The sequence below is a fragment of the Talpa occidentalis genome, unplaced genomic scaffold (genome assembly GCF_014898055.3).
Source record: "Talpa occidentalis isolate TD23 unplaced genomic scaffold, MPIMG_talOcc4v2.1 talOcc4.14, whole genome shotgun sequence".
NCBI lineage: Eukaryota > Metazoa > Chordata > Mammalia > Eulipotyphla > Talpidae > Talpa > Talpa occidentalis.
In genome coordinates, this window is record NW_023601433.1 from 8,898,860 (window position 1) to 8,919,937 (window position 21,078).

At 40.7% G+C, this 21,078-nt stretch overlaps 1 long non-coding RNA gene across 9 annotated transcripts in view; it reads right to left on the bottom strand.

The window, feature by feature from the left end:
• The window catches only part of LOC119244320 (uncharacterized), a 201,484-nt gene that overhangs the window by 137,877 nt on the left and 42,529 nt on the right, over nt 1-21,078 (bottom strand). For all 9 annotated transcript variants that reach the window (XR_008551642.1, XR_008551643.1, XR_008551647.1 and 6 more), the window contains one exon: nt 18,949-19,069. This is a non-coding gene — a long non-coding RNA (uncharacterized LOC119244320). The remainder of the gene's footprint in view (nt 1-18,948; nt 19,070-21,078) is intronic.

The window sequence follows — 21,078 nt, forward strand, 5'->3', positions numbered from 1 at the left end:
AGACAGCTTCATAGTGCTGTGTCTTAACCCCTTGCACCACCAGGGAGGCCCCCTAGAGCTACAATTTGATTTACATTCTCACATTATTTTAGACCACAAAATACAGTAGTCATTCATTTTTTTCCTTAGAAATTCAGTAAAGGCATGTTTTATCCAGGAATGAGTGATATAATAACAATAGGTGGATGGATGAATGGATGGATGGATGAATATATGAGTGAGAAAGCCAGTATCTCTGTTCGGTAAAATTGTATAGTCCCACAGCTTAAATAATGTGGCAAAATAAATGTCAAATGGCATACCACTGAATTTCCAATCCAGGAACATCCTTGTGTATATCCTATTTAAAAGAGAACAGGAAACATCATAACCTATGAGATGCAATCCATGAACAAAGCTGATTTAAAATCACAACTAAATAGTCTACATTGGAATGTATTCACTGAAATTTACTTCCAGATTCAGAAATAAGTGGAAGCAAATTATTTTCTAAATTAGAAACTATGTCTACAGTTCTTTTATATATGTTTCAATTTTAAAAGACAAGGTAGAGCTATTGTAATTTTAATATAGTTGAGCAGATAGTGATTATCACAAGATCCTCTTTTGCTCCCTCAGGACTTGTTCAGTTAAAAACTTGATGGTGTTTGGGGTAAAGTGTTATAAGAGGGATTCTAGCACAAGACAGAAAAGAAAATATTAACTCGCTATGTAGCCAAGAGTTGGATTAACCTTTTAAGCAATTCAAAAGAAAATCAAAACATGAACCCTTAAAGACAGCCCAGGGAGTCTGAGAAATGCTAAAACTACCTCTACCTGCAGGACACTGGTGGCTATTTGGTCACACTGCTCTGAATCCTTGGTTCAGGTGTAAGTGTGAACCTAAATCATCTCATTCGGCCTGTGTTTGAAAGAAATAACCAATAAAGTGGGTATTTTTTCGTATTTCTGTGAACCTCGAAGTTGAGCCCAGTCTGCCATGCCGGACTCATGAGAGTCACTCTAGGAAAAGGGTGTTTAATGAATAACTTTGCAGTAAAAGGCCTTGAAAACTTTCTCTAAACATTAGACCCATGTTTTCTTTCTGAAATACATTAACAGCCTCCAGAAAGCTCATAGAAACTGGCAACCCTGTTAAGGAGACTTCAGAAGTCCCTGACATTTTGAGTGCATCGGAAGGCACTCCACATCTCTCCCCAGCCCCGGGCCTGCTTTCTGCCCACCCCCTACCACACCAGTGTTTGGAGACCGCCTTGACTGGAGTTCTCCTGGAAAGAAAGATTGATAAAGCAAAGCAATCGGAGTTATTTCCTATGCATGAAATTGATTAAATGCTTCACTAAATGGCTTATAAATTTGCTTCTCATATTTCTGTCACCCACTGAAAAGATTACAGAAACTCCACATATAACCATGTTGTATACAATACCAAATTACAAAAGGTTGTAAAACTAATGTTTTGTTTAAAGTTTTGAGCAGGACCATATGCCTTCAGTGACCTTGAGTAAGCTATTTTAATTCGAAACATTTCAAAGACTAGAAAGGGGAGAAATATTCAACTCCACATGAAACGAGAGGAGTAGTGGATAGACCTCAGTAAACTGTGCTGATCTGCTCTAGCCGACAAGGGTGCAGAGTGAAGCCCTCTGCAAATGCCTGGTGCCTCAAAGCTGGGAAGCACATGTGGTGTCAACAGGGATATATTTACAAAGGAGATGAAAAAAAAAGGGCTTTGAGACCTCCCAAAGTTGAATGTGCTCTCTTATTTTTAGTTCAGAGACTTATTCTAATGAGCTCGGAGTCTTGCGTAGACTTGTAGGACTATGTAGAAAAGATGACAAATATTAGCATGGGCAATGGGAATGCTTTAAGTTTAGGGTTTTTTTGTTTGTTTATTTTTAATCTTTACACATCTTTCAAGTGTCACTTAAGTTCTATTCTCTCTTCCATGTGAGAATGCCTTCCAACTCTTGTGTAACAAATGAGTGGGGGCGGGTGTTAGCAGAGATGCGATTTATAGACAAGCACGTGACCTACAGATGTTACTTGGGAAACCAATCCCTTTCTTCATATGGCCTTAAAAGTACCTTCATTTCTATGGGAAAAATGATATTCTCTCATAACATTTATAAGACATCATGTCCCTAGCAAGAATTAACATTTGGCATTAATGCACAGCTCTGGCAAAAACTTCAAGAGAGTAGTTCTACAACCAAGGATGTGCTTCAAATCCCTCCTCGCCTGGTCCCTGTAGTACATACACAACCCCCAACCTCCTGTCACCTTCAGGAATTGCCAGTGTGGGAGCAAAGATAGCTGCCACAGCCCTAGCCATCTGGAACCCAGTGAGGTGGAAATTCAGGGCAGTACTGTCTACGGGGCCAAGGCACTTGGCCACAGCGGGCTGGCTACACATGTGCTTTTTGTAGGGAGTGTCCAGGAACATGTAAGGAGTTGCAACAGAATTAGCCCTCTTTGGTGAAGACACAATGTGATCTCACGAGAAAGATCCAGGTTTCTCTTCTTCTTTTTTTTTTTTTTAATGAATACCTATTCTGGGAGCGATGCCAACAATTCAGGGATGATTCAGCCAGACCATCAACAGCTGGACAACTTATTTAACTCTTTGGTGATGGTTACATAAACCTTCTTGTTGGCTTCAAGCCACCACATAATTAATGTTAATGCCAGACACAGAGGTTTTAATAAATTATCACAAATAAAGTATTTCCTTCCTCTGCAACACCTAGACCTAACTTCTACCCACAGGTATCTGCCATCTTGGAAGATAAGAATCCATGATTCATAAAGGTTGGTGCTGGGAATGCTAATTCTACCACACCATCCTTGATAAAAGGGTTTTGCTGGAGAATCACAGTGCATGGTCATTGCTAGAGGTCACTGCTGAAAATAAATCCCATTTAGCTCACTTTAAACGAGTTTCTCATTTAAACCCAAGTGGGTATTTTGTTGTTGCTGTTGTTGTTGTTTATATTGGACTAATGCTCAGAAACTTGGCATTGTTCTTTGAAACATATTCTGGGGAACACTGATAGAAACCTACTGTGTGTATGGCAGACTGGCCCACCCCTTGTGAAAGTTTAGAGAGCTCTGGATTGCACCGTCAAGTAAGACTTTTAGGCAACATAGGAGAAATCCCGAAGCTCAGGGTGAGAAGGCCTTGGCCACTCTCTCTGGGTAAGATGGCGGCCTTGGGTCCTGTGTATTTCCCTCTCGTAGTAAGAGGTCCAGTCACCTGTTCTGTGGCTCTTTTTCTGTTAAAGTAGAATTCACTAAGACACAACCAAGCCTGCGGGCATAGAATGCCCAGATGAATATCTGTCATATTTATTAGTAAATAAATGCTTCATGACACTGATTTTGGCTTTTAAGATGACTTACACAACCCCTTTTCCTTTCTCTTTTAAATAAGAGACAAACATGTTTGCTCTTTCCCTTCAATTTTAATCAAACTCACTCAGACATCAAGACCATTTAGGGGCCTCCCTGGTGGCTCAAGGGGTGAAGACGCAACCTATGAAGCTAGCTGCAGCTTCTGCAGCACAAGTTCGATCCCCGGCCAGGGAGGTGACCCACATGGCGCAGCAGACCTCTCCTGTCTTGCCCGCTGCTCCCCTCAGCAGTGTATTTCAGTCAGTCCGCCTGTTCTGTTTCCCACTCTGTCTCTGGTGAATCCTCTCAGTTCCCCCCACCTCTGCATCTCTGGCCTGTACCCCAGTTCTTGTATGCATAAATAAATTTTAAAAAAAAAGGCCATTTAGGACAACCTGGAAGTGTGGTCATGAAGGACTGAAGCAAGAATAGAGGTAAGCTTGGATCATGTACACACTTCAGCATCTTGAATCCTATGAGTAAAAATCACCCCTGGGGAGCCTGGGGGGCGGAGGATGATAACTGGTACCATGTCCCCGGGCTCTGGTCTTGGTTTTCAGTCTATAAGATGCATGGGGATCATCTGGACCAACAGGCCCAGAGGCTCTTTTCTGCTGCTCTGGGTAGGGTCTGAGAATCTGCTTCCCCAGCACCCCCTAGGTGAAGCCCATGCTCCTGACCTGGGACCTCACTTGGGAATGACAACTGCACAGCAGCTCCCTAACCTAGCTGATCAAAATTTCCTGGAAGTTTTGCTACAAACACCACGTGTCAGCCCTATGATCAACTCCTGGGACGGAATCTCTAGGAAAGAGATTCAGGAAGCTGCACTTTTAATAAACTCTCCCAGGACTCCAAGCCTCCATGCCTGGACTGCTGGAGCTGGAGAAACAGGGTGTGACTTTCAGATCAGGGTCTCAGGCTTGTACCCACCCTGGAGCCCAGGGAGACTCCCGATTGGTGCCTTTTCAGAGTGCAAACAGGCCAAAGACCTGAGGATGTCTCATCCAATAACTTGTCTGTTAATTGGTATATTGATTGTTAATGTCATCGTGTTTTAGTATATATACACCCCTCACTCTATTACACAGGCCCCAACAACCGAAAGAGTCATTGTTTATTCATTGTGACTCCAAACTGGCCCTTGTCAGTTCCTGCTGGAGGGCTGACTGATAAGAATCAGCAGATGATTGGACACACACATTCTTAACATGACTGACCCATGACATCTCAGAGGGCAGCCAGGGAGCCTGTCATTACAGCACAATACTTTTCTTTCTTCCTCCTTATCTGGACCCAGATGACTTTGAGATTTTTATTAACTCATTAATGACTGAAGATGTCATTAAAGCCAATAGAAGGATTTTTTTTAAATTTTTTTTTGAAGTGGGAACAAGTATGCTACTGGGTCCTCATGGGAGGGGGATATGCTCATTGATGAAGCAGCTATGACAAATCAAGTGGAGCGACTATTTTACTTTATTTGAATTCGAAATCTGCTGCGTGGCTACTGGGGTTGAAATTCTGCATGCGGATACCAAGCAGTTTCAGAAACACACCAGTAATGGGGTAATCCAATAAAGAAAATAACAAAACCCATAAACTTCAGTGATTTCAATTGTGTTCTGGACCCAATCTTTCCAAGCTAACAGTTAAATAAGAAAATTCGGAATAAGGCTACTGAAACCTCTAAATGCTTCTTAACCTACACATTCATTAAACCATATCTTGTTTCTGCCTGCCTTTAATTTTCACATCTGCAGAATTGCTTTTAAAAATCAAATTAGGTCTTTTGAAGGCACTTAAATTGCAACAACTTTATGTTTTTTTATATACTCTTGGGTTTCAGTGTTTCATCTGGGTTGTGTGTCCAATTAATGGGATATCTCAAGGAAGCACTAATCATTTCGAAAACTTGAGAATCTAAAAAGCAAACAGACTATTTTCATTATAACTGATTGGATTGAGAATAAACTACAGAGGAAATGTTCAATAATTATGATAACTTTTTTTTAGATGAGATCACAAAAGAATGTCAGTCACATAAGGTGCTTTACATTGCAATGGAGTCTTTGAAGTCCTGTTTCAGTTGATGCCTCTTCGGGGTTCAGCCTCTGGCATGTCAGAGGCTGCTAAGAGAGAGGGTTTACACTGATTTTATCAGGCCAGATAATTCACTTGGCAAAGAAAACGTCTATTCCTAGACATATCTCATATGTTACTAAGTGTTTACTAAATTTTACAATTGTCAAAACACATTGTAAATTCACAGATCCTCATTATACAGGGGAGACCACTCCCCAGGAGAGAAAAGTGTTGTCTGAAAACTGAAAAGGATTCTTGCCCAAGGAAATTACTGTCAATAAACCAGGACCAAGATGTAAATATGCTCAAAGCCAAGTTTTCTTCTTAAATCACCTAATTACATCTTTTCTTTCTGTAGTTATTTGCCTGGCGGACAATTTTATTCATTAAATGTTATGGTAAATAGAATAATTAGTTAATATTTGTAAAAGAATTAAATACAAATTTTTATCTAATTTGATAATAATGGTATTAAATTTTCTTTGGTACCTTTCCATCTCTGATTGCAATACCCAGAGAAAACCTGGGTGAAAAAGAGTCAGAAACCCAGATGTTAAAGATTCAGATGTCTGGTATCAAATAAACAAAACATCAAGATTTTTTTTTACTCATTTTTTCCATCTTCATCCAGATGTCCAATGTCACGTAGACACAGTCTTAACTATTCAGACATAATCACAATGTTTTTTAATACTATTTGCTAATATTTGAATTCCTTCTTTACCAAAATATCCCTAAAATTTCTGTTTAGCTCATTCACAGGGGGAAAACATTTTCTAAAGAAAATATTTTCTTTAGAAACAAAAAATATGATGCCATGGATACAAGAACACCAGCCAGAATGGTGCCCAAGTCTTTATGCTGAAAACACTTTCTATCTGCATCTTTAAATAAAGCAAGATGATTCCATTTAAATGGTTGGAATGGCAACTTAATTTTAATTGATATGCTTGCTCATTCCAATTCTAGTAAATACTTTAGGAGACTAACAAATTCTCAAGCATAAATGATGATCATCTTTTCAAAGGGATTTTTTCCAACTTACTCACTTAATACTAAATCCTTGAAAAGATAACTTGGTATTTCAGAAACAATGTTTCTTCTGGCGACTTTGGGCACATCGAGGCTCTGACCTAAGTTTTTAAAGAATTGATGTTGGGCCCCTGCCTGTCCATCCATTTGCTGTGTGACCTTGAGCTAGTCACTTAGCGCTTAGCCTCTCTTTTCTCTTTTTTAAAATGAGAATAATAACCCTATTCCCAGTTAACCTGAGAATCTGACTTAGAAAATCTTTGGAATGTCAAAATGCTTTGCAAATGCAAAATTATCATTAATATATAAAATAGTTTAGCATTAGTTTGTCATTTATTAGTAATATAAATGACATAGAATGGCATACTATACAGGATATCACCTATTAACCATAAGTGCATTGATTTATCATTGATATGTAAAATAACTTTGCATTAATAATACATCAAGATCATTACTGTGTATTACCATGCAAAAGTATCATTTGTACTGGTATAGCATTCACAGCACAATAGTGAGCCTCTCACTCAAAAACTTCAGGTCAGGACCTCCCTGGTGGCACAAGGGGTTAAGCACAGCACTGTGAAGCTATCTGCAGCCTCTGCAGCATTAGTTCGATCCCCCCTGCGCCCAGGGAGCTACCCACATGGCACAGCAGACCTCTCCTGTCTCACCCTCTGCTCCCCTCAGCAGTGTATTTCAGTAGAACTGCCTGTTCTGCTCCCCACTCTTGTCTCTGGTGAATCCTCTCAACCCCCACACCTCTGGCCTATATTCCAGCTCTTGTATGCATAAATAAATAAATCTTTTTTTAAAAAAAAAAGTTCAGGTCAAATATTTACTGTTTACGAATTACACACAGGAAAAACTATAATATCTAAATAGGCAAAGCAGCATGGAATCTACTTCCCTGTGCCCTAGTGTCCTTACTTCATTTCAGCCCCCCTCTCATTAAAACAACAAAGTAAATTAATCTTAAGCCCAGTTGAGGTGTCTCTCCTTTGATGAGATGCTTCTGCCAGTCTTGGACCTGATTTTTGGACCAGAGGCTTCACCTGGACAGAATCTCAACCCTTTATCCTCAACGGAAAAGACTCAAGTCTTTGCAGAGAGTGATTTTATGACCCCCAAACGGTGGGCAGAGCTCATGGCTTCCATCAAAGGAGATTCCCTTCCTGTTTGTTTTACTCTTGGTAAGTCGCACTTCCTGGGAATCCCTCATCACAGAACTGGCCAGCCTTCTTCCTTAAAATCTAAGTGGATCTGGAAGTGAGAAATCAACCTGTGTGCTTCTCAAATGCTAAGCACTAAAATTTTTTTCAGCATTTTAATCTTATATTGTAATATCATGGCTTGAAAGCTTTCTGGGAATGACCTCAAAACTTTGGAGTTCTACTTTGAAGATGCTGAAGTCCAAAAAAAGGGGAATAACATAAGCAAAAGGAAAAAAAACCTAGTTAATTATAAATTCAAAAAAATCTGCAGGGTTAGAATGCCACCGTAAATAAAGCTCGCCGGTGAGGAAATGTCTTTAAAAGTTTAGCCTGACTTTTTTCTCAATTCTATGGCTGCAGAGAAGATGGAACGAATGATCAAGTGTTCGCCCTTCAACTTTTTGAAGTCACACATCACTCAGCTGCACGCTGCTATATTTGCACACTTGCTTTGAAGAGCCAGAAATCAATACAAAAGGAAACAATAATAATAAAAGGGACGATTCTACCATCATAATGGGAAAAGGTGTGTGAGCTGGAAAAAAGTACAGTGCAGAAGCCCATGACAAGTCATGATAAATGGGTCGTTAGAAAATTCATGTTTAGGCAGCACCAGGCCGGGGATAATGCCATTCGTCATGGCAACACTGGGCTGCTAATGAGCCTCATTGCATATTCATGTCTGTGGCGTTTCTTTCCTCCCTCACACCCTGAACTAGTGCCTGGAAATATCTCCACCTCAAGCTGAAGCTCAGTTTCGGCCTTCTTCTCCTTCTTCTTCTTCTTTTTTTTTTTTTTTATTTGTTATGTTGCAGCAATTACACTGTAAAAGTGCTGCCCGAGATTGATTGCTGTGATCTGTAGTTCAATTGTAAATTAGAATACACATCCCCCCAGGGACGCACGGCCCCTATTTGTGATTAAGAAAAAAGCCCCATAATAGACTAATAGCTAAAGTTCTCTCTCTTTTACTTTCAGGCAATTAGCTTGATGAAATGGCCTCTTTTTGTGTACCCTGAAAGTGTAAACCGATATCATAATGAAGTATATGATGTTTATTCTATTATTTTCACCTTGCTGGGTATGCAGGAATGCATAAGTAATGACTGCTTTGTCTGGTACGTTTACTGATTCACAAGCAAACTATTTCTTAAAGATGCAGAGTGTGTACCTTCTGAGGTTTGAGTTGAGCAACCCCTAACTGTGGTTCACCTCCATGCAGAGGACTCAACACTGAAGAGAAAAACAAACTGCCCAGGTAGTGGTATTCCAATATTCCAGAACCATCTAGCAACTGGGCTGGGCTGCTCTGAGGTGGCTGAGGTGACCATGTGCGCATGGCATCTCTACGGGTCAATGAAGACCCCAAAGACTCTGGCAAAGTGTCATGGTGACTTGGTGTCCAGTGAGACTCCAGCTGACCAAAAATAGGTGCTGTGTCTCCCCTCAAGTTGCGGGACACCCTCTTCTTAGGTGGTGGAATCTATCCATGCACCCTAGATTGAACAGTCATTTTTAAGTGGATTGTACTCCCCCATCTTGTCTTTTCAAGATCTAAAACTTTGATCTCATAATTGACACAAAACTATTCTTTTACTTCTTACATGCACCAGCTGTCAGAGGTTTGCACCAATGATCCAATGAGAATGATCACTTGCGCTTGGTGTCTGGCCAAAGCCATTTGTGTTCCTTGTAGGCAATATTTTAATATGTTTTCTTTAGTTGCATGAAGGTGGAAGTAAAGGGGGGGAAAGTATCCCGCCGGGCAAGTAAGTAATAGAAAAGAAGTAAAAATAAAATGAAACAAAATTATCTATTGTGCTCTAAAATAAGTAATATCATCAAGATGTTAATTGCTGTATCAAATGCAACATTCCTTTTTCCTGTCACTCATCTACAACCCCATGTGTATACCCCACCAAACACTTTCTGGTTTCACTGAAAAATCCATCCCTGTCCTCCTGAATATGAACCCATTTGAGTTTCTAGAAAACCATTTTTATAACAAAAATATCTCACTAATTTTTTAACACTGAATAGGATGTGCATTTTTAGATTTATAATGTTTTTAAATTAATGGTTGAGATAGCCTTTTGTGACATAAGTGGCATTTCCTCCCAGTTATTCTAATCCTTCTTGGTTAAATAAAACCTTTTGGGAAAGTTTATTACTATATGCTGGAAAGTGATTCTAATGTTATAGAATTTCCAAAAATACTTAAAAATGAGCTACCCAGAAACAGTTTATGAAAATTCACTTAATACTTAATATTTAAGCAAAACTTTTTACCAGACTTTATTTGGGCGTTAACTTTCTCAACATTGAACTATCATGTAAAGCATAACCTATAACATAAGAAATGTAAATTTTTATTGTTCTTAGAAAATTTTGAATGCCAACCTGCCACAGTGATGCCAAATCTGAAATAGGCTATGTAAATTTTGACTATATTTATTCTGTAACAATGACTCATAGTAAGTACTAAATAATGCTTGAAGTTCTTTTATATAAGTTTCATCAAATAAATAATACTATGAGATAAATGAGGTAAAGAATTTTATCATTACTCCAAACTTGGAAGGGAAAATTGAGGCTCAGTGAGGTGAAGCAACTTGTCCAAAGAGTCACAAGTCAATAAATGCAAAGTTGAGGGCTTCCCCGGTGGCACAGTAGATTGAGCGCCACGCTGTGAAGCTGTCCACAGCCTCTGCAGTGCGGGTTCGATCCCTGCCAATTGGTGAGAATCCCACACGGTGTGGCAGACTTTTCCTGTCACTCCCGCTGCTCCCCTCAGCAGTGTATTTCAGTCAGTCTGCCTGTTCTGCTCCCTGCTCTGTCTCTGGTGAATGCTCTCGCGCTTCCGTGCCTCTGCCTGTACCCCAGCTCTTGTATAAAAATAAATAAATCTTTATTAAAAAAATGCAAAGTTGAATCTTGTCCCTGGAACTTGAACTCCAAAATCTCAGCTCTTACCTGGCAAAATAGGCTGTGTCTTCACTAAATTCCATGAGCAGCAGCTCATGATTTGTACTTAGACTTGAGCAACGTTTGCAAATGAATATAAGCACATACACAGACAATACACACACACTCCTTGATGAAAACTTACAGAAAAAAAAGGATGGAATTTATACTACATTGTTAAATAACTACATAAATGCAAAACAAATAATCTGTTTGATTAAAAACATACTTAGGTTGGGGGGGGAGGGAAGGGCAGGGAAAGGAAGGACTAGAGTCAAAATAAGGGGGAGATGCAATTGTGTGGGGAATATAACCAAAATGAAAATGCGTACATTCTGCAAAGATGAAAAAAGATGTAAGAATTATATAAAATAAAATATTTAAATTAAAAAATTAAAATAAATAAAATATGTTAAAAAATACTTAGGTTGGGTACACACCAGCTACAGAAGATGCACCTGATCATATCTGTAGTAGGCTAGATGGTAAGAGTGTGGTCACAGTTTGAATAAAGATTCTTGATTTAAGAAGGAAACCTACAATTGTTTCATTTCCCACATTGACTACCAACCATACTCTAAGGCTTTATGGCAAGAAAACTCACCCCCTTTCCAACTCAGGTCCTATATAAGCCCAACACCAAACCTCCCAGGGTTGAGTGGGAAAGAAGTGTCATATCAAATATGATATCAAAGGGATTTTGAGTCAGTTCCAAGAAACAATGACTGTTATTGTATTAGAAAGTATTCTGCTCAATTGCTATAGCAAAGCTAGCAGATGCTACACAGGTTCTATAACAAAGCTAGCAGATGCTAAACAGGTTCTATGGGGTTGTAGATGAGACAGAGTAGGAGCTGGTCCAAAGATGCAACAGTCATTCTGAGCATGGCTATATGGCATGCCCCCAAGTCACTTTCCTGTACCTCTTGACCAAGCCAAGACCTACCTGCCTGAACCCCTAACCCCACTAGAGCATAGTATGGTCACCACTTGGTAGTGTTCTTATCTCCTCCACTCAACAGTAAGACCCACAGAATGACAGAGGCATGTATCTGTCACTGCTTCATAACCAATGCCTGGTACAGTGCCTGGGCCTTGCAGGGACTTAGATACCTTGGTGTCTTTCTCTTGTCCTGTGGTAAACAACACTCTGTGCTGTAATTGTCAACTTGTTGCTGTCTCCTCCTGTGAGATTTTTGAGAGCAGAATCACTATTTCGACCTTTGTGGCTCCAGTGGGCATTTGCTGTAGAATTGAGTTATTTTTTTTTTTAGTTTATTAATGTATAAATAAAGCAATCAATGAAAAGTATCCTCATTAAAAAAAATTACCCTCATTTTAATGCAAACAACTCTATCTCTTCTTTAGTTAGTCATAGGACACATATAACCACATGATCTGATAATCTTATCATCAGTACTCACTGGTGAGGGACACTGCCTTCACTCTAGAGGTTAGTGAATTTCTATACACTAATATACTCCCAAATGAGACTGTTGTAAAAACTACTAAAGCCCACACAAGACCCATAGCTGAATCGTAATATTAGATCAGTTTCCTAATTTTGACAAGCTACTACAGCCACGTGAGATGTTATCTTTGGGGGAAACGGTGAGAGTTACAGGGGACCTCTCTGCATTTTCACAATTTCTTTTGAGACTTCAACTATTTTAAATAAAATGTAACTTTTTAAAATTTGAATTTAAAAATTTCTGTTCTGATGTTTATACATCTTTTTATATGTATCTATTTTTTGTTAAATATTTCTAGAATGCCTAAGGAAAATAGTAAGGATGAAATACTATCACACGCCACCCTAGCACACAGGCAAGGTAGTGCCCTCATTGTGGGCACTGTCCTTTTTTGACAGTGAAGGTAGCATTTAAGATGTGCTAGGAGAGGGCCTCCCTGGTGGCACAAGTGGTTAGGACACAGCACAATGAAGCTGTCCACAGCCTCTGCAGCACAAGTTTGATCCTTGGGCAGGGAGCTACCCACATGGCACAGCAGACCTCTCCTGTCTCTCCCACTGCTCCCCTCAGCAGTGTATGTCAGACAATCTGCCTGTTCTGCTCCCCTCTCTGTCTCTGGTGAATACTCTCAACCCCCACACCTCTGGCCTGTACCCCAGTTCTTGCATTCATAAATGAAAATAAATCTTTAAAAAACTATATGTGCTAGGGGAGAAGGGAGACACATTACTTTTGCCTGATTCAAGCATCTCCTCAAAATGATGTTTTTATCAACAAAGTGCTGACAGTTATGATCTTACCTCTTTTCTTTTTATCCTAATTCAGGTCAATAACAAATATGTCTGCTCTCTTTTGTGGATTCCAGGTTTGAGGGAAAAGATAGCAATTTACAAGCTAGCCAGAGTGCCTTTAAACTTCTTTCTACTTAACTTTGTCTTTAAAAAAAAATGTCCATTTTAGAGAGAGATGTTTAAATAAATAAGGTTGGTGTTTATACTCCAGCCAGATTACTAGGGTGTTTTAATTACATGTTCAAGAGTTCAATGTCAGTTACACAAATAACAATGTGGGTCATTACCTCAAAAATTTAAAGGATAGTAGCCAAATTTTCTATGGTGAGAGATCTGAAAATCACCACCAGAAAATCCATGTGTTCATTGACTGATGTAAAATTTCAGTTTATCTTATTTTATTTTAAGATTTTTTAAAAGATTTATTTATTTGTTTATGCATAGAAGAATTGGGGTTTAGGCCAGATGTGGGGGGGACGAGAGGATTCACCAGAGACAGCGTGGGGAACAGAACAGGCAGACTTACTGAAGTACACTGCTGAGGGGAGCAGCGGGCAAGACAGGAGAGGTCTGCTGCACCATGTGGGTCAGCTCCCTGGCTAGGGATCAAACTCATGCCACAGTGGTGATAGCGCTGAGACTTCTTATCCCCTAGACCACCAGGGAAGCCCCTCAGTTTATCTTAAACTGATGAAGCACATAAGGGCAACAAGAATTCCCTTAGCATGAAAAACTGCAATTCAATTCCATTAATAAGCTTCCTGCTGTGCATACGATAAAATAAAAGAGCCTGTTGATGTCATAAATATAAAGCCAAATCCAAAGATCAGTGATATCCTCCCATACGCTCCCTTCTTATAAAAACTAAAGTCCTTAGTAGGTGCACCTAAGAAACATAGATGCTCAGAAGTCCCTGGAGTTTTCTGATAACCTGTTCAAATCAGTTTTGATCGAAAGTGTGACTCTACAATATTGTCTTAGGATCACAGACTTGTCTAGAAAAGATTCCCAAGGACATAGGATGATAACCAGGCGCAGGAAGAGACCACCTCCTTGATTGCTAAAATCCCTCATTAGAGAAAGGCATCCACCTTCACTTGGGGGAAACATCCCTAAGCTAAAAAGACAGAGTTTCTCTTAATCAAGAAAAGGGAGGGGAAAGAACCATAAGAATGTAATATTTGGATTATTGATTCAGGATTCAGAGAAGAAGAAACTATAATTACCCCTGTTTCTACCAGAACTGAGAGATTATTTCCACACCATCTCTGTGTGGCAAGAACAAACTGTATTCCAAAGAAAATTCACTTTAAAAATCTCCTAAAAGAGATAAAATACCCGGAAGATTCTGCAGCCTCTTTAACACTTGTCATGAGCCAAATCATGCAATTAGAATCAGTCACTTTAAGCACCAAAGTCATATGATACTAATAGATCACTTTATAATGTGAGCAGTTTTTAAAAGTCATACTTAATTTCCCATTATTACTGTACTGAGTGCTGGTTGCTTCTGTCCATTCTGCTCGGAGTCTCAAATGCAGGGAGAGAGAGGAACGTAGGTCATTCTAGCTTTCACTCTTAGAAACCTGAATTAGAACTCGAACATAGACCATATTTCAATGTTCTTCCTCAATGTGTTTATTTTTATTTCCAAACCAAAGGACGAAGCTTCCTTTTGGGTTCATAATTATTTTATTTCAAAAAACTAGAGAGGGAGGCCGGAACCTCGGTGGTGTGTGGGTGCATGTCAGACGCAGGGTGTGTGTTTGTGCACACACGCTCTCACGTGTGTGGTTTTCTTTAAGAAAATGAAATGAACCATAAAATAAGCCCTTAACAGTAACCTAAGAAATAAAACAAAATCATTTACAACACATGGGATTGTTGCAGGATATGTCAAGATTAGATGGTTTAAAGGAGCTATCCCGAATGTGGAAGCAATTATAATGAAATTCATGACTCATTAGCAAACATTCCATATTGTGTTTCTCATTTCTGGGTCAATGTTCCTAGGAAATATAGACTTAAGATTTAGATGTTTCATTGACTTCAGTGCTAGATTATAGATAGTTGGACCACACCGTGACATAAAGCAAACACCCCAGGGTTTTGAAGTTCTTCATGTCTCAGACATAGGCAATTTGGTCCTTAAGGTAAGTATGAACAAAATAACCTTGGAAGTGTGTTGGTAAGAATTAAGTTGGTGATAGCAGGGTCGTCTGGAAGAATTGCCTGGTGCAGATACGTCCTGGCGGAGGCTGTGTGGGGATTTCACAAGCGCGCTGCTTGGTATGCAAAATGGCTGGTGAACTCAAGTACCCAGGACTGTCTGTAATGGGAACCAGATGTCTCACAGACAGAGCAAAATATTTTATGGCAATAAATGTGACATTGACTCTTAAAAGGGTTTGCGTTTTTAAACAACTTCCCTGTCTTACTTTTCCTCGTTTTGGAAAACAGTTTTAAAGTAGAATGTGTAAAGAAATTATTTTCGTATTTTGAAAGAAACCATGTTTAACTTGTCGCTCGTTTCTGAAATGCACGCACGAGGAGAAATGATCTGAAAAGATAATTTTGGAATTCATTCATTTAAGAAAGCGCTGTGCTCAGCAATGCAAAAAAAAAAAATATTAAGGCAAATAAAGCATAATTCCTCCTGCCCTTTAGGAACCTGAAATACTCTAGATAGGGTGAGATGCACCCAGCTCTATGGGGATATGCACAAAACTCTGAAATGCAGAGGTGGGAGTAAAGACTCCCAAGGCTGTGGTTTGGTGAGGGAGGATCTCGTTGACCCAGCCCTGGGCTGTCTGCCTGGTGCTGGTGATCCCCGGTGAAGGTCTTCTGGTCCTTTGCCTAGCCACTGAGTGATCCCCCAGCAGCCTCCCCAGACAACCCCAACTTTGGTGCTGGAAAAAGTCCTGAAACCTGAATGCCCTCTGGGAATCACGAACCCACCTGATTCAATGGCAAGCTCAGCTCTGCTACTTCCTGATTGTAACCTGGGGGAAGTCGCTTAACTAACCTCCTTCGACCTGCATTTTCTCCTCTTATCTGGTGGGGATAATAAAAGTGCAGGTCTCAAGAACTTGGGGTCAGGATTCAATGAGCTTCTGCCCATCAGGTGCTTTGTAAGGTGCCCGTGTGAAGTCAGGCATGCTAGAGGAATCTCTTAGCTGCTCTCCTATCAGATATCCAGTTGTTTTTTAAAAAAATATTTATTTATGCATGCAAGAACTGGAGTTCAGGCCAGCGGTGTGGAAGGTGAGAGGATTCACCAGAGACAGATTGGGGAGCAGAGCAGGCAGACTGACTGAAATACACTGCTGAGGGGAGCAGTGGGCGTGTCAGGAGAGGTCTGCTGCGCCATGTGGGCAGCTCTCTGGACAGCTGGGGGATCGAACTCGTGCTGCAGATGCTGTGGATAGGTAAATGATAACAAACTCACAAAGCCCCGCAGATAGCGTAAATAAGTGAAGCAAAATGAGGTACTTCAGTAGGGAGTGAAGGGGACTGTGGCTAAAAAAAGAACCCACGCTAAATGGTTAGACAGCTCTCACTGTTGCCGTGATGAATGGAGGAATTGGTATTGCCAAATCTTCCTTTTCTTTCAAGGCAAGGCTGAAATCTGCATTTGTTTATCTGAAATATCCAGTGGGTAACTGTTGAAACTAGAAAAAAATTAATGATCTAACACTGGGCCAAACAAAACCCTCTGGGGGCCAAACAGTCAATAACATGCAGACTCCAGCCCTGAGACCACCTTACTGAGGGTTTTCCTTACAGCTCACACCTCCCTTCCAGCAAATCTAACTTTGCACAGCAATTATTTGTGCATCTACTCTTCCAACAGCCTCTGCTCCTCAAGAATATGGACAATGTTAGGTTATCTTCATTTTATCAGCTCCTGGCACAGTGGATAATTCAAAGAAATATCTCATTGAATTTCTTGCTGATATTTCCCGTGCCTGGAAGCCAGGGTAGGATCTGCAAGTGGGAAATAATTCCAAGCAGGTCAGAAAAGCAGTATCCATATGTCAAATGTCCTTATTTCTATTTTTTCAAAGATTTATTTATGCATACAAGAACTGAGGTACAGGAAGGAGGTGCAGGGGGTGAGAGGATTCACCAGAGACAGAGCTGGGGAGCAGAATAGGCAGATCTACTGAAGTACACTGCTGAGGGGAACAGCGGGCAAGACAGAAGAGTTCTGCTGTGCCATGTGGGTAGCTCCCTGGCGGGCCGGGAATTGAACTCGTGCTTACAGCAGCTGCGGATAGCTTGATAGCGATGTCTTTAACCCCTGTGCCACCATGGAGGCCCCATGTCCCTATTTCTAAATAGGCAATATTTTATACATGTCGAGAGTCTTGGTCAATATCTGACTACCTTAAAACTGTCTGGCACTCTTCCTACTAGGGCGCCAAAGCTCATTCAATGGTTAGTGACACTGGAGTCAGCTCTCAAAATATAAACCTAATCTGTAAACTTAATCTATACATAAGCTTAATCTATACTTATTTTACAAGTCAGTAAATAAATAAGTGATATCTACCTGAAAAAACCCAAATCAAATTTGAGATGCGGCACTGCTTTGATTTTTGTTGGAAGGTGAGCACAGAGCAAATTCTAGATTCAGGAAGAGACTCTTGTCTCTGAAATTGTGGACAAGGACAAGGAAATGGTAAAGACTGGAGTGTGAGCAACTTAGAAGATCCAGGGAAAGCAAAGATAATACATGTTGTAAAACTTCTTGTAAGTCCATAATCTTTGATGCAATGATGCAATTTCTAGGCATTTATCTCAAGAAATAACCATGCATGAATATCCAACTGCTAGTATACTCACTGCAGTTTTGCTTCTAATGTTGAAAATATGGAGGCTACCACACGAGCAGTAACTGAGGATTTAAGATCATGACTATTAATAATGATGATGGAATCTATTGAGCCCTTACTTACTTGTGTGACAGATTATGTTCAGGAAACTTAGATTCATTATATCATCTAATCATGTAGATCCATCTTACAGATGAAGGAACTGAGGCACAGGGTGTGCAGATCCTTTCTTCAAATCACATAGCCAACAAGTGTCAAGAGTGGCATTTGAACTCAGCATTATTTAACACCACTAGTTAGCCACATTGCACTTCTACCATAAATCTTAGAACAGTCACAGAACTCACTCTAGCACCAAAATTATCACTTGATGATCCAGGAAAAAAAAAAAATGATGAAGTATTAAGTGAGAAAAGCAGGTTATGAAATTGTCATCTTACCCAGGAATTGCTAGTAAAAGATCAGAATCCCACAGATAATGCTCTCATTCAAGAAAGACTTAAGGACAGAATCAAAGACTAACTCAAAAAAATCACTGCAAGTTTTAGTGCCAGGACACAAGGAATCCCTGTAGACTCCTGCAATCTCTTCTTCTGTGACTCCCCTCCCTGTCTCTTGCAAATCACCATCTCCTATAAAGTTTTAGGTGTCCAGTGAAAATTCAAATTCCACCTCGATGTGATGTTGTAGCATCATTCTTTGAGGCCACCTTATTGAATCCTAAAGAAAGAGCAGGTACAGCTCTCCTAAGACCTGACCCCCAACTTCGTCCAATCAGCTAGGACCAGGGGCTAGAATTCTAGAACGACTGGTCCTATAAAATAGGAAAATGCTTAGAGGAGAAACTACCCATATAAGTAGTACTTCTATGTTTTGTAAATAAAAGACATAAGTATGGAGGTGAGAAATGAGAAAGAACCACACCAAGGTATTAACATTATTTTTATGTATGACATTTTTCTGACTTTTTGCCCTTTCACATGTTCTAAATTTTCAGGGTAGAGAAAGGCCCCAATCTATGTAAGCATTAAAAAAGAATCTCTAGAATGGGTAATATTTGGAGAAGACAGGCTCAATTAAGAGAAACATATCCTTAGTGATGATAGGATGTAGGACACTCTTGCCATTAAAAGGATGGCAGTAGAACTGAAAACCTTACCTGAAAGTCCTTAGGAGTGGAAGAGAAGGTGATAAAGAAGCCCAAGCTGTCTCTCATGGATACGCTGAGCACTGGGTGCCCCAAGGTCATTGCTCCGTGACACTGTGCAGGCAAGTTGCTCCTAGGATCAGAAAAATCAGAGTAGAGAAGAAAGGCATGAGCTACATGGAATATAAGAGACAATTCTAGAAGGCAAGAGATAATAGCCATAAAGGAAGAAACCAAAACGAAAATACATATTTCAAGCAATCAAGTGAGGCAGAGCAGGGAGAGTCCATGGGTCTGAAAAATGCAACGGTGTAGCAAATATGGAAGGAAGGGGAATAGGTGGTAAGTCTTGTTCACACAAAGAAAGGATAAAGTGATGACCCTGAGAAATAATGACATTGCTGGAGTTTAGGACATTAGAGGAATAAAGTAATTGAAAGAAAGGACATTGGTCACTGAAGTGGGGCAAAGGAAGACAAGACAGGTAAGAAGAAGGTTAGTTATTGAGGACAAACATTTGGGCTTGAATAAGACGAGCCAGAACACCTGCTCCAGAGTCAGGGAATGTTCTCCAAATGGTAAGTGGCCCAGGGCCTTCCCGACCACACTCCGCCAATGGCCTCTCTGCATACAAGGCCTCACCTTGGACCCTACTAGAGCTAGGAGGGTAGCTCTCCCTACCCTCCTAGAGGAGCACACTGGGCTCCTCTATCACCTTGCTCTTTTGGAAATAAATATTTCATGACTTCTCACTGATGACTTAATTGACTTTATTGCTCCAACTTCATGGGAAACCCCTGGCTGTTGGGAGGTGGGGAACAGCTAAAATTGCTGGTGGACATTTTACGAGTCTTTAGACATGTCCACAAACTCTTCAACATTTCTCAAATCTCTGCTCTCCCGTCAAGTGCAGCTGGCCTTGAAGCTCACCTGCATACCTTTGTCTACTGTGTCTTCCCCGGTAACCTCCCTCACTGGCCTTCCCTCCCTTCCTCCTGACGTCCTCTGTCACGACAATCTAGCTAAGATGGCATCTGAAGCCACGTGGGCGAGTTACACGGTCATGCTGGAGTCACAGGAGATAGACATGTTATTGTTAAACATCTTTTTGCTTTTTTTTCGTATTAAAAAAAAGGCTTATCTGCCCTTAATGACTGGAATTTTTATAAAGTTTGTACTTGGGCTGGACGACAGAGGTGGCTTCAGCTTTCACCCTGTTCTCTTGGGACCCTCACCTTTGGAGGTCTGAGGGGTCAGGAAAGGGTCATCTCACAGGGGTGAGATGCTGAGGAACTCAGACCACAGGGAGTGAAGGGAGCGACACCACAGACGTCCAGCTGACCATCTCAGCTGAGGTAGCAGCAAGAGATGCAGCCACCATCACGGGGCGGACAGGGAAGGGGCAGAGGTGATCCAGCCTTGGAGGGTGTTGGACCTTGTCCTCGTGAAAGGGTGCGAGAGACCCACCCAACAGAGCCCAGTCTACACGCAGAGCCATGACAGATGATCATGTCATGACTGCCAGGGCTGTAAGTGGGTAAAAGTGATGACGTACAGAAATAGAGAACTGGAACAGACATAGCTGGTTCTCAATTAACATCTGTCAAAATTAAATCAACAGCAAATAAGGGAACCAACGTTATCTCTGAATGTTTTCTTCCTCTTTGTTTTACCCTCCATTATTTTCTGTCCTTCAGTCAGACTCTCTTGTTATCCAAGAGATGCCGATGCTCGCCCCGATGCTCCTCTTCCTCCTCTGCTCCCCCCTCCCCAAATCCAGAATTCTCCCCTTTTTATAAATAGCTCGGGATTTGTAGGAGAGAGAACTACCATCTAGAGCCAGAACTTTCTTTGTATTTATAAAAAGTCCCCTATTTTCTCTTTTTTGGCATAAAAAGCTCAAATCCTTTCTTAAACAAACTGTTCCCATTTTGTGTTCTTTGCTGAATTGATCCCTTCTGCCAGAAGGATCTTTGAGATTTGTGTGCACTTTCTAGAGTGGAACAGTGAAGACACCCTACCCAGTGCAGATCTTGGCTATAACCTCACCCTCCGCTGAGGGCCCCCTTGGGACCTCTCTGGGGCCCTCCCACCCACCCTCCTCAGCCCTAGGCGCTTCCCCAGCAGAGCAGGGAATCTGCA